The sequence below is a fragment of the Thermobia domestica genome, chromosome 4 (assembly GCF_964235325.1).
Source record: "Thermobia domestica chromosome 4, izTheDome1.hap1.1, whole genome shotgun sequence".
NCBI lineage: Eukaryota > Metazoa > Arthropoda > Insecta > Zygentoma > Lepismatidae > Thermobia > Thermobia domestica.
In genome coordinates this window covers 289,555,591-289,567,492 of record NC_137457.1, presented here as the reverse complement: position 1 = coordinate 289,567,492, position 11,902 = coordinate 289,555,591, and the positions used below count along the sequence as shown (strand labels likewise).

The 11,902-nt window shown below is 35.3% G+C and overlaps 1 long non-coding RNA gene across 1 annotated transcript; it reads left to right on the top strand.

Annotated features, from left to right (window-relative positions):
* The first annotated feature begins 2,306 nt into the window (after positions 1 to 2,306).
* LOC145683538 (uncharacterized) lies at positions 2,307 to 11,651 on the top strand. Its single transcript, XR_014131140.1, has 3 exons — positions 2,307 to 2,459; positions 9,703 to 9,848; positions 10,983 to 11,651. It is a non-coding gene; the product is annotated as an uncharacterized LOC145683538 (long non-coding RNA).
* Positions 11,652 to 11,902: the final 251 nt, after the last annotated feature.

The window sequence follows — 11,902 nt, the reverse complement described above, 5'->3', positions numbered from 1 at the left end:
ATTACGTATTAGTATTCTTTTATGATACGCGTTTACGAAATAGATAAGGGTATATGGCATAATTCCTGCCACGCCTTACACGTACACGAAAATTTTCATGAATGTTAAAGTTAGATGTTTTTTTGTTGTTGTTGATAGTATAATACATATAACCTATTCTTTTAACATCAAGGATCTGTCCTTCGCTTTACAATAAATAAACGATTTTTGTGTTACTAGGAAATGTGTTTACTCTTTACCACAAAAGGAAAAGGCTGTTTCTTTCGAATACAGGTAATATAACCATAAATCATTTCGAATGGGGATACTCCCAGAAAAACCACGGACATGATGTTGACCACCCATGGAATCGAACCAGGGATCCCAAGCACCAGAGGTAAATGCTCTACCACTGAGCCACCGTGCCGTCACATATACCCACACAGCAAGGAATATTTCCTCAATCAAAAGAAAATATTTTCCTTGGTTTCCAAAAGATTTTCCTTTTCTGTACATTTCCATGCTGGTTTCCCCAATGTATTCCGAATATTTCCCGAAAATATTTTCCCAAAAATGTTTGTGAAACATTTCAGAAATTACCTGGAGTACATTTTGAGAATGCTTGCCGGAAAGTAAATCCAGGAAAATATTCACAAAATATATTAGAAATATTGTTTTGGATCTAATTTAATATATTTTCACTGTTGAGAAGGGAAATATTTTTGAAATGATACTAAAAATGTTTTCTATATGTGATACGGAAAACAATGAAACGAAATATACTCCACATATTTAAAAAATGTTTTCTAACACGTTATTTGCAATATTTTCTATTTTTTACGAGAAAACGTATTAAATATATATTATAAAAAACATTTAGAATATTTAAAAAAATCTTTCGTAATATAAGAAATATTTTTCAGAAATGTTTTAAAAAGGTTTACTGAATTTTCACAAAAGTATTTTGGTAATCTTCTTGTATAACTTAAATGAAACATTTTCGTATGATATTTTAGTATTATTTCCAGAATATTTTATCAAATTTTGAATATAAAACTTTAAAGCAGATAAAAGAAAACATTAAAAATGAATAGAAAAATGTTTTCCATTCTGTTTTGGAAAATATTTTGTCTTTAGTGAACAACATTTTCTGATATAGGTCTATTATAGAAACATTTTTACATTGTTTTCAGAATATACTCTTCCGTTACTGGAGAAAACATTCCTTGTCAGATCTGAGAAGTATCCCAAATATTTGCCGGAAATATTTTTTAAAATGTGTTTGGAGAACATTTAATGAAGTACAGGAAGCAGTGGCGTTAAATAAGCTTTCTGGGCTTAGCCCCACCGAAATTTGTTTTACTATATTAAAGTAAATGAAATATCCTGTACAATTTTCACATTTCCAGGAATAAAGTCAGCAAAAATTCCCTCCACGAAACAAAATCGTAAATACGCCACTGACAGGATGTGCATTTTTAGAACGTTAGTAGGAAAATAATGTAAGGAAAATTTTCACAAATTGTAATAAAAATATTGTGTTGAATGTAATGTAATATGTTTTCAATGTTGAGAGCAGTGGCAAAATTGGATCTGAAAAGGTGGGGGGACGGTAGGTAGCGGATGACGTCACGCCGTTGCCCCTGACTATCTTTGACCATTGTATTTCTTTTAGGAACTGGGGAGACGCCGTACATATTTTTTCCAGGTGGGGGGCGGCGTCCCCCCGCACTTTTTACCTCTAGTTGAAAGAGAAAATGTTTTCGAAGTAACACTAAAAATGTTTTACATAGGGCCTACATGATAAAGAAAACAGAATAGGCCTGTGAACAGAATAAAATGTTTTCCAACATGTCATATGCAATCTTTTCTATTCTTACAAGAAAACATATGAAATATAATTTTTAAAATATTTCGAATATTTTAAAAATAAATTCGTTCGTAATATGAGAAATATTTTTCAGAAATATTTTTAAAACGCCTATTAATTTTGTATGGAAATGTTTTTGTTACCTTGTCCTGTAACTTAAATAAAATATTTTCATGCAATATTTTAGAATTATTTCCAGAATATTTTATCGAATGTTGAATAAATTCTCTCACAAGAGTATCGTAGTAGCATTATTACCAATCATTATACTAATTATAGCAGCATCAAATAAATATATTTGTTAAAAATTTGAAATTTATAATATCCTGGTGGCATCGCACAGGCATTTATTTGCGATCGCAAAATAGCATCGCCACATCAACCGTCATTTGTTTCTCAAAAGTACCAGCATTCCTTGCGCGATTTGTTGAATTTGAATGTTGATCTGTCCCTGTGAAGTTGTGAACATATTTACACGATCAGTTTATCTTAGTAGACCGTATAAAGTGCAGTCAAAATCATCAGTACTGTCCAAAGGTAAAAGCCGGGGCAAGAAAGCAACAAAAAGAAGAAGAAGTTGTGACAACGCAAGAGCTTACAAGAAAAGTCGGTAAGTAGAACGATTACATAAAATAATTTAGCTTTATTGTCTGTAAACCTTATGACAAATTTGTTTACAAATTAGTAAATTCATGTGGGAGGCTAGATTTCCGTTTTTTTATGTTTATACATAAAATACCGTGCAGGTTTCTTTTGGCTCACCATTCGAAATAATTGCTGAAAAATGAATTAGTTTAATAATTTTCTTTTTATTGTTTCCTAAGTGATTTTCGATAGGCGATTTGAAATACGTCACATGGCATGGATAAAATTCAAAGGGAGCGTCAGAAGTAATTGTCGAGAAATTACAGTTATTATTTTATGATTTGCGTATATATATACGGGGCCGGATATATCACGTAAAAACTATAGTACAAAAAATACAAATCAGCCTGTACTACGTGGCCACTAAAAAGCACCAATAGGCAGGGCTCTAGAACACAGGTCTCTCTTCCCATTTATCTGTAATATAGACAGAAATCAACGTACCCTGCGGGGCTCTAACCCGCTTTCACTTGCTAACGCTCGCTCGGCAATACTATGTGAATTAAATATTTTACTTTGGTACAGAGAAAAAATCTATTAACATATATGGGGACCTGTGTTCTAGAACCTTCCCGCAACAATACTATCTGAATCAGAGCAGGGCAAAGGTGGAGGACAGCAGGAGCGAGTGGATGCTTTCCAAAGGGAAAGGATGTGGGCAAGACTACTTCAGGCAAGGAAGTGGCAATAAACAATTCATCTAAACCTGTTCCTGCAGTTAGTTACAGTTCTCAAGAAGGAAAGACAGAAAACAACGTGCCCTGCGGGGCTCTAACCCGCCTTCACTCGCTTACGCTCGCTCGGCGATTTGTACTTTATAATATTACTGCCTTGCCCAAAGTAAAGAGTTACCAGGCATATATTACCATTATAATGACAGGTTATAATAATTCTGCGTGTAGTTATACTTCTGGCGTGCCACTCGAAATCTGTGTTTCTTTCAGAAGTAATGTTCCCGAGGCATTGCTAATACTATTCTAGTTATTATTATAAACGTATTGTTTTGGATGCTCCGGGGGGCACTGCCCTCCCAAAAACAGGTCTGGAAGAAACACTGCTCGAAATACTTAGTGAGATATAATTCTTTCGCCACTTTCTTTCTTGTTGTGTATTCAATGATTTTCGCCAAGCGAAGTATAAATTTTTCACTTAGCATAGATAAAATTCAAGGGGACCGTCAGAATTTACAATTCTTTGACGATTTGCGTATTTATACTGAGTCCTGATGTGTGGATAAGAAGTACAGTACAAAAGATAGAAATCAATCTGTGTTAACGGGCTACTAAAAAGCACGAATACCATCTAACCGAGTCATGGATGGTGAAGGCGGGGGCCCAAGGGGGTGCTTCCGAAGGGAGCAGGAACGTACTCTTCTATTTTGATCACGGGGTAATGGCGCGTATATTACCATTTTAATGACGTATTCACGATTTTTTTAGGGGGCAGGCGCTTGGCTAACTTTGTTCCTGGAGATGAAAAAATTCTGCAAGATAATTTATTTACTTTAATACAATTTCAATGGGCTTAAACCCGGAAGGCCCCCTTAAATACACCACTGGGTTATAATAATTGTGGGGATCATTCGAGCAGACGTTTACACCGAGAACAAAATTTATAGGTAAAATGTGAAGTATTTTTCGTGAAGGAATAAGAGTGTGAATGTAAGTTATTTCTGTCATTGCACAGCTTATTGAAGTGGATTTTGAATACAAATAAGGTAGGAGTAAGCGGCGGGAATTTCCGGTTCATACGTCAGTTGTAAACATCTGCGATGGCCGTAATGTGATTTTTTTAAATAAAGAATTGTGTAATAAAGAGAGAAGGATTATAAAGTTTCTGCAGAGTCATGGTATGGTGAAGCGCGTAAAATCAACTGCGCAAAGTGTGGAAAAGATGTATTCACGAAGAAAAATTCAGAACAGAGGCAATAGCCCTACATACACTATTTTCAGTCGTAAAGGTGAGAAAGAAAGGGGGTGTAACACACGTGTATTAGCTGTGAAAGGCTTTTTTTTAAGGATAGAAATTAAGTGTTTTTGAAGATAAGAATAATTACAAATATTGTAAATGACCATCCGTACTCTTTTATGCGTACCCCCCACCCCCCTGTAGCTGATGTGCCAGCTTCCTACGCTGTCGCTCGGGCCCCCTGCTGTGCTTCTTCCCTGACTCGGTTAAATAGCGTTCTTACTTTTTACTGGCCACCTAGCACAAGTTCTTTCGCTTTTTCTTTTAGAGCTCCTCATTTAGTGCATAGGGGAGCACGGTTGCTTAGTGGTAGAGCGTTCACCTCCGGTGCTTGGAGTCGCTGGTTCGATGCCAGCTCGCGCGGTGTCGACTTTGTTGTGAACAAGCGTGCTCGTTGGTTTTCTCGGGGTTATCCCGTTTCCCCCCACTTTCTTCATTTCACTCATTTCTCATTATCACCGTCTTCTTTAGCCTAAGCGGCGGGACGTTAAACTTAAGGATTTTTCATTTAGTGCATGTTCTTCAAAAAGAAACCGGAAGATGCAAGAAATGCGTCAAAATTTGGTAAAACAGCATGCTCGAGTATTGCCTAATTCTGCGTGCAGGTTTACTATTGGCGTGCCGCTCGAAATATTTGTGGAGAAATTATAATTCTTTCGCTAATTTTGTTATTGTCTCTTAAGTGATTTGCGGTAGGCGAATGCAAATATTTCACCTAGCATATATAAAATTCAAGGGGGCCATCAGACTAGATTTGCCGAAAAATTACAATTATTCTTGTATTGTATTGTATTGTATTGTATCCAGGGTTTGCCCAAGTGGGCCCAGCCCGGAAAAAAACACCGGGTTTTTTCGGGTTGGACCCACCTGAGTTTTTGAGATTTTCTTTAGTATATTATTGGTGCGATTAACGTGATCACGTTGGAAGTGATTATTATCAGATTTTGGATTTTCCTTGGGCACATTAGGTGCTTTCACGTTAAGGTATACAACATCCAAACTAAGGCCTTTATGAAGTTCTTAATGCAGTGAATGCATTTAAAAAAGCCGTACCTTAGATTGAGATAATTATAGAACAAATTCATTTATGGAATGTTCTTATATCCGATTTGAAGTAAAATATGCAATTTTGTATTTTAGAAAATACTTTCCGTGAATAGTGTGCTCGCTTACTTCGCGACGCCGAAGGACATTATCCCTCATACATCTGATGGGTTTAGTGCCATAGGTGCTGGTAGTACTAGTAAATATGTAGTGTATTGATAAAACTATTAGTATTATTTTTTATTATCTTTGATGGTAACACTGGTATTCTTCAGTAGAGTTTGGTTTTCCAACAACAGTTTAGTTTAGTTATTTGTTGCTACTTTTCAAATAAGCTTTCTGTAGAATCAACAGCAGCAATAGCGTAAAAATTCGTGTCAAATTTAAGAATCTTACTGCTCGGAGTTTCGAAGAGTGCGTAACGCTTACTATTTCAAGTACTGAATTCAAACTTTGTACTAGTGGAAGTTTCGATGTACAGTAAAGAAAGCTTGCATTTTCGGAAAATAATAATAAACCTTCGTCGCGAAAGAAGTGCTCGGGAAATTCCCGCAATTAAACGCACAAAGCATCGAAACTGAATACCGGTACTTCAACAATAAAACTATTTGAAAAAAATGAAATGAACTCTTTCAGTTTTACGTCCCACGGTTATGCCTGTTAGGCTAAAGGAGACCGTGATTATGAGAAATGAATGAAATGGTGGAATGAACCAAGTGGGAGGAAACGGAAGAACCCGAGAAAACTCACGAGCACGGTATTTATCCACCAAGAATTCGACACGGCGCGAGCTGGAATCGAACCAGGGACCCCAAGCACCGGAGGTGAACGCTCTATCACTGAGCCACCGCGTCCCTAATAAATCTGTTTATTTTACGCTGTAAGATATTTAGTTTCATTTAAGACAATTGAAACATTTACTTTATGAAATTGAATTATACAGGGTGTTTCAAAACAACACCGACAACGTGTTTGAGATGATTCCTGACACCAAGATAAGACAAAAAGTATAGACCAACCTGGGTGCACAATTGCTTCCTTTCGGACTTGTAGGCTGCCGAAAATATGAAAAGATGAACTTTAAAGGTCTATAGCGCCAAAACTATGGGACCTACCGTAGTCGTGTCGAGACTTCACTTAAAAACTGAGATGTGCACTCTCCAAAACTAGACGTTTGAGAATCCTGCGGTACTCACGCAACAATTTTTATAGAGTTAGCCTTGCTACTGGCATATAATTTGGAGTACTGGCCAACTACCGCTTGTTCATGTTTTCGGCAGTGAACTTCAACAATAGAACCATTTATTTTACGCTAGAAAATATTTAATTTTAATTAAGACATTTTGAAACTTTTATTTTATAAATCATGAGTTATAGATTGATTTGTTTAAATTAAATTAATATATTTGTTTTCCATTAATATATTTGGCGAATGTCAGTAAGGGTATTAGGCTGATTCGTTCTATATTTGTTCGTTCGTCTGCCTGTACCACACGTACAACAGGGTGCCACTTTCCGTCTTGTAAGTTTAAATTTTCAGGGTACAAGTACGAGACAAACTAAATTTCTCATGTTCAGATTTTGGCGGCATACCAACCTAAAATTTCAAAATAGCGGGTATCCACGGCGCAATTTTCAGTTTTTCAAGTTGCAATTTTCAGAATAGAAGCACAAGACACTGTAAATTAATTGTATATATTTTGGCGGCGATCCAACGTAAAATTTCAAAATGACAGTCATTTTTCAAAACAGCAGTGAATACAAAATTGTTGCAAGTTGTGACAATCATAATCTTGAAATATAAATCACATTTTAACACTTTTACCCTAAAGGCATTGGAATATTTGTAAAAAAAAAACCTCAATTAAACCCGAAGAAAAAACAAACCCGAAAAACCCCATATGGGTTCAGGTGTGTTGGGCTTTTTCAAAAAAAGAAGGGAAGAAGAAGGGCGCTGACGGCGATGGAGGTGGTAAAAATATGAAATGAAATGAAAATGAAATCTTCCAGTTTAACGTTCCACGATTATGTCCATAAGCCTAAGGGAGATGGGTGGTAAAAGTTAGTAGACACGTGTCCGAGAGTTTTTGAAAATTCCGTATATTAGAGTGAAAGAGGCTCAATTGTTGGTCCGACAGTGAAGCGAGTACGTTTAGAACTAGTTGAAACGTTTAGAAGAACGTAGTTCATCTCTGCTGCATGGGGTCCTTGGTTCGATCCCAGCTAACGTCAAGCGGGCTTTGTGGTAGACAAACCGTGTGCATGTGTTTTCTCGGGGCTGTCCCGTTTCCTCCCACTTACTTTATTCCACTATTTCATTCATTTCTCATCATCAGCGTCTCACCTTGGATGCATAAACGTGGGACGTTAAACTAAATGTTTCATTTCATCTTAATTTCCATGTACAATACCTGCTTCTTGAGTTATATATAATATTTTCAATCTGTGAACAATGCTAAACTAGTGTATTAATATAGGTTGCTGACGTTATAGTACCTACAATTCTCCGCAGAATTTGATATTTATGAATTCTGATAGAACAACTTCGTGTAGGCTTTGCTTTGGAAGTAATTTGGAAATGCGTGACTTGTTAAACAATGCATGCTAGAAAGTATCTCTCATCCATGTTCGCGAATAGTTTTTCTGCATTACTACTCCCTGAATACAGCGTGGGTGTAAAGTCAGTTCTTATTTGTAACAATGAATATTTCTAAAACTAAACAACTTATCACAGTTTTATTTTCATCGAATACATTATTAGAGTGCACCATTTGGTTATTAAGTTACATTTCAACGTATGCACCCGCATTTTCCACAACTTCTAAAATGTTAGCAGTATCACACGCCAGCTAAGCTGATGCCAATTTCAAGGATAATCTAGATTAAAAATAGGTATTGACTTTATAACCACCGTGTATATTCTGAAACTGTTAAATTATTCCTCGTCTTCCTGTAGATTTCGTAATATTTTTTTTTATAGATACGTTGCTTTCATCAATTTCTAATTTACAACGGCAGGGTTGGCTGGTTTAAACAGCTGTTTTTTTTTTAAAAAAAAAAACAACAGGTCTAAGCCAAAAAAGAAAAAAAGAACGAAAAATGCTTTAAATCGTGTGAACTTCATGGTGTGGTCTCCACATATCACACCATATGCATTATGTTTATCTACTTTTCATCTTTTAATCAAGGGGTCCCGTGTCCAATTCTCGGTCGAACCACAACCCATCTTTCAAGTGTAAACCAAGTAGCGATTCGGTGTCCCTTTAAGCGAAAGTCTTCTCCGTGATAACTTTGGTATTTCATAAGGATGTTAAGCCTAAACATACGAAACGAAACCAAATTGCATATGTCTACTTGCCTGAATGCCTGTTGTTTTATAAAGAAGCTAAGGTTGCTTAAATATATTGATAGAAATTGGCAAAATGTATCAACTGCCTACGTAGCTTCCAACATCAGCTTGGATTCGACTTTGTTTTAATTTTGTTGAATGTTATCTACATAATAAATTTGTCATTTAATATGATACGTTGACCTTAAAATTTTACATACAAATACATTTAAACTAATAATAGGATTTTCCCAATGGCTAAGGCGGGAGTTTCCTGATTTATATGTAATTCTGTATAATGTTTTTACTTCTGTAACTACTTATCTTTTTGTCGTTCTGAAATGACTTTTGACAATTATATTAACAACTAGGCCTATGTAAAGATCAGTATAACGTATTTTTATCAGGAATCCTTCGTGAGTGAGTCGACAATCTCACTTGTGACCAATTAGTCCCGGTTTCGTGTCGAAATGGACAATTTCTCTTGGATGTAAGCCGAGAAGGGGTTTGGATTCCCTTTCAGCATAACCTTGTTGTTGCATAATAACACCAAGACGAAACAAATTAATTTCTGTCCATATCTAATATAAATACAAAGAGTAAATTATTTAAACAAAAAAAACTTTTTTTTCAATAAAAACCATGGTTTTTGCCAACCCTGTACAACTGCTTGAAAATTAGTATGTAACTTTTCTTTTATTGGAAAAATAAAACGTCAGTGCAAATATTAATTTTTGAGGATGCGCCAATTGCAACTGACTCGGTGAGACTGTCGTCTAAAATCAATGTAATTTGTTTAAGGGCATCAGTTGTATGCTCTAAATTTCCATTACTATTACTTGAGTGCTTAATGTGTATTTCATTACAGGTCTAAGAAATGAAAAACTGGGTGGTCACAGCTTAGAAGCCATCACAAGAAACATCATGAAAAAGACAAGTGCAATAGCTGAGCAATTTAGTTGGCACGGTGCAAAAGGAAAGAGCTTTCCTCGTTAACCACTAACACAATAATAGGTAAGAAACTCTCCCTACTGTTCTTTAATCTCATTTTCAGAGTGGAAAAAAAATATAGAAGTTGTCATTTGAAGAGGGATACACTATGTTTAAAATATTGTTAAAAAAAAGGGAAAGGAAAGAAAACATTCTGGTGCCCTTTTTATTTTCTTCGCTTTAAATACTTACTATTGTGCCATGAATACTTCTCAGAATTTTCAGAGTGGAAAAAAAATATAGAAGTTGTCATTTGAAGAGGGATACACTATGTTTAAAATATTGTTAAAAAAAAGGGAAAGGAAAGAAAACATTCTGGTGCCCTTTTTATTTTCTTCGCTTTAAATACTTACTATTGTGCCATGAATACTTCTCAGAATCATCTTCCTGTAAACTTTATTTCCCAAAAGCATATACTGCAACCGCTGTTATAACATTTAATAGGCTTTGGAAATCCTTATTTTAGCAAAATGTGCAATTTTCCTGTCCTCAAGTGACACGTTACATTTAAGTGCCCGTGGAAGAGAGAGCTGAATATGTATAAAATATATTTCATCCTTTTACTGAATTCTTCTGTCATGTTGGTGGTTTTCTTGAGCATTTCATGATTAATTCCTACATTATCAAAATTATTCATTTGTATAAGGCAAAGTAATATGTATGGTTTGCTCCGTGGCAAAGAAATCGAGCAAGGTAGCGGTCATCAAAGCCTTAGTAACCATCTCGGCATTCATCTTGTGCGACTGAGGGAAAAAGAATGATCGGGCCCAGATCGGAGCCTTCGGAATGAGACGCTAGTTCATCAACTCAAATGCTGCCACATGTTTTCAAATTATTATTATTTTTAATATTAGGTTTAATATTTATAAGATGCTATTCTTTTTAAAAATAAAAGTGCGACAACTTCAACATGTTACAACGTCCGTAATTAAGCTACAGTCTGAGGTATGTCACTTTCAGCTTTAGCTCTTGTCTTCCTTGCCCTTTACACTTTCTTCAGTATGTTACTTTTGTAACACATTATTATCTTCATAACCTGCTGTAGGTCCTACACAAACATTTTAAATATTTTTGTAAGTTTAAGATGTAATAATTGATGTCTAATCATTCCCTGCTGTTATTATGTTATTAAACACTACCTATTATTTTTATTTTCAGAAACTGCAACACGAGAGAAACGTAACTAACGATGAGATAGCGTGGATTATTGGGATTTGGCTTCAACATGCCATACAGAGACGAACAAGAAAATCAGTTAAGAATTCAGCTGCAGTTTCACAGAACTTGAAGTGACAATTCCCAGCGTCGAAATTAGAGTTAGTTGTGGTAATCAAAAGTGAGATTATACAGAAGCAAATGAGTATTTCTGGTTATTCAGCAATGTGATATTTCTTGAAAGTAGCAAGAAAGTGACATTTCGTGAAAAGATCTATTCCCCATGCGCCGTAGATTTGTGGAACATATTTTTAGCAACACACACAAATATTGTTGTTGTTGATTTTTATTGAATTAGCGTGTCAGTGACATAATTTCCTAGAACAAGTTTTTAGAAGTTAAAATGTGAATTTGTGATATTTGAGAAGATTGTTCTTAATGTATAGAAACAAATAATACGAGCAGCATGAAGATTCTGCTGAAGAGAATTTAAATAAATAAAGCCAGAACAGTGTATATTTATATTTTTATTAAACTACTAACCGATATAAACTGATACATATGTATATTTATTATAGTGGACAGTGTAAATTATAACTACATAATGTTACCTTGCTCTCATGTTTTTTTTTTTCTCCTCCTCAAAATCTTATTTATGCACAGAATGTTTCTGGGTGTTCCACTGCTACTACTGGTATGTGGCCACACTGTGTATGTATGTTGGGGTGTCTTATGTCATATTGCGAGGTTCAGACTGCAAATTAGTCTTCACAATCATCGCGTTTCAGTTTTCAAAGCGGCTATATTGAATTTATTATTTATAAGATAGGAAAAGGATTGCCAACAATTGTTTCTTGAATTGGATGTCTAAACCTCAATCCTTTTCGTTTTTTTTAATGGATCCAATACAGCCGCTTTCAAAA